This window comes from Natator depressus, chromosome 2 (assembly GCF_965152275.1).
Source record: "Natator depressus isolate rNatDep1 chromosome 2, rNatDep2.hap1, whole genome shotgun sequence".
Taxonomy (NCBI): Eukaryota; Metazoa; Chordata; order Testudines; family Cheloniidae; genus Natator; species Natator depressus.
Genome location: NC_134235.1, coordinates 114009591 through 114011932, shown reverse-complemented (window position 1 = coordinate 114011932; position 2342 = coordinate 114009591).

Here is a 2342-nt window from a genome sequence, read left to right as displayed (position 1 = left end):
GGCGCATGCCCAGAAACTCAAACGCACATGTGCTGGGGTAACGGTTTCGTTTCCCAGTCCCCAAGTGCGCGCAGGCAAGGTGTCCCGTAAGGTTCACGTTGCGCATGTGCGAAGTTGTTCTTAGCTCAAGTCTATGGCGAGTGGCCCCTTCCCCCCGCGTTTATGCGAAGGAGCGGGGAGGCTCTGCGCCAGCACGTGCGGGGAGCTTGGTTGGTTGGCCCAAAGCGGGCAGCTGTGAGGTGCAGACAGCCTGTGCTACTGGGGGGAGCGGGGGCCATGCTAGCTGTTGGCTGTCCCTGTGCAGTAGCTTTGTGCCATGACTACGTTTTATCCATTTTAATAGCATGAGATAACCAGGCTACTGTTCCAAACCCAGCACCTCCCTGCATTTATTAGTGCCAGCCCTACTTTTTTTTTTATCATGTGTAGGAGGGGAGAGAACTAACCCCACCCCAATATCCATGTCCAGTCTCACTAAGGCCCTCATGCTGCAGGCTGGTGGCTCACCCCTCATTGGGGTTAAATCAAGGCAGGACAGTGCAAACCCCTCACCATCCACTCCCAGGCACTGGCTTCTCCATCCAAGATGGTCCATGTCCCATGGCGGCACCAGGTATCTCTTTGGGGTAGGATACTGACAGATGAAGTGGACATGTCAGGCACTGGGTCTTTCATACAATCATAGACTATCAGGGTTGGAAGGGATCTCAGGAGGTCATCTAGTCCAACCCCCTGCTCAAAGCAGGACCGATCGCCAATTTTTGCCCCAGATCCCTAAATGGCCCCCTCAAGGATTGAACTTACAACCCTGGGTTTAGCCTTAGGGTTTTGTTCAGTGTTACTAACTCTCATGATTGTGTTGTGAAACTTGTGGTATTTGGTGTTTTTTTTCTTAAACCATGGGATCAATATGAGTGGTGTGTGCACGTGTTGTGCGCTTTCCAGGAACAAATGCGTAAAGATGTGCTTACATCTTATCAGTTAAGCAGGTGCCTATGTACTTTTGAACTGGGGCCTATAAGCCTGATCCAATGTCCTTTGAAGTCAATGGAAAGATGGTTGTTGACTTTTGTGAGCATGGGGTCAGGGCCCATATGTGTTAGAGTACTCTTGCATATAAAAGTGCTGTAATTTCAAATAGCCAACCATCTAGCAAAACTATGGGACCTGATTTTCCGCAAACCAGTAAGAACCAGAGATGCCAAATTTTCTATTTAGTACTGTATTTCAAAACAATTCCTAGTTTCTTTGAAGATTGTTGTTGATATTAATATCTTAATATTATACCAGTGAGTTAATTGTTTAATTAAACTATGTTAAAAGAACACTATTAAGGTTGCAAAGTCAACTACTCAAAAATTAAAAAAATCAAGCTTAATTTGTTCTCCTGTCACACATTCATTATGATACAGTATTTACCTGCTTGACCACATACTATTTTTTGCGTCATTCAGTGCTCAGGATGGATGGTGCTCACTTAACAAGCAGCTATTCAATATTTTGTTTTCTCATAATAGTTCAGTGCATGGCCCCAGGTCTTATTGCACAGTATCCAAACCCTGCTCTGAAGACAGAATTATTAATTTCCTCCAGGAGGCACTGCATAATTGAGCCTTAAACCTGCAGCTGCTTATTACATTATCCCATGCAGACTCCTTTGTATAACCTGCAGTGTTTCATATGCTCCCAGTTTAAAGTTGGAATTTATTTTTAAATTCTCCATCACAGATAGGCTATGCATAGAATGAGATACCTGCATTGGCTTCTCCACATAAATAATCCCAGGCTTGTCAACTACCAGGCTCTCCAATGTCAAACTGGTAGGAATTTTTTACTGTTAATCAAAATGCAAGATATATATTGAGTTTGAAACTGGGAAAAGCCCTCCCCAGTCCAGTATGCAAAGCACTCCGGAAAGAATCCACTGAATCCAAAAACTGCCCTCAAACTTTCAGTTTCCTCCCGTTGTTACTTCCGTAATTCATATACAAAGGAAAGGTGAAAAATGAATAGTGTTTTGTCCATGGTTTGCATTAACTTTAATACATCACTTGAACACATGCAATTTACTGCTCTGACAGTGAGAGAGAGAATATTTCATCTTCTGTTCTTTAGTATCTACATTATTTCCATTTGATTTTTGAACATCTTGACCCTGTAAATTATAGGAAAAAACATAAATCACAGTCTGAAGATTTCTCTAGGTTGTTTTTTTTTAAACTTCTGATTCTTAATGTATTGAAATGCTCTTATGCATTGATTTACAATAATGTGTAATCTGAAACTGGATAAGACTCTCTAAATCCTGGTTATTGGGGCAAATCTCTCTCAGCAGATAATAT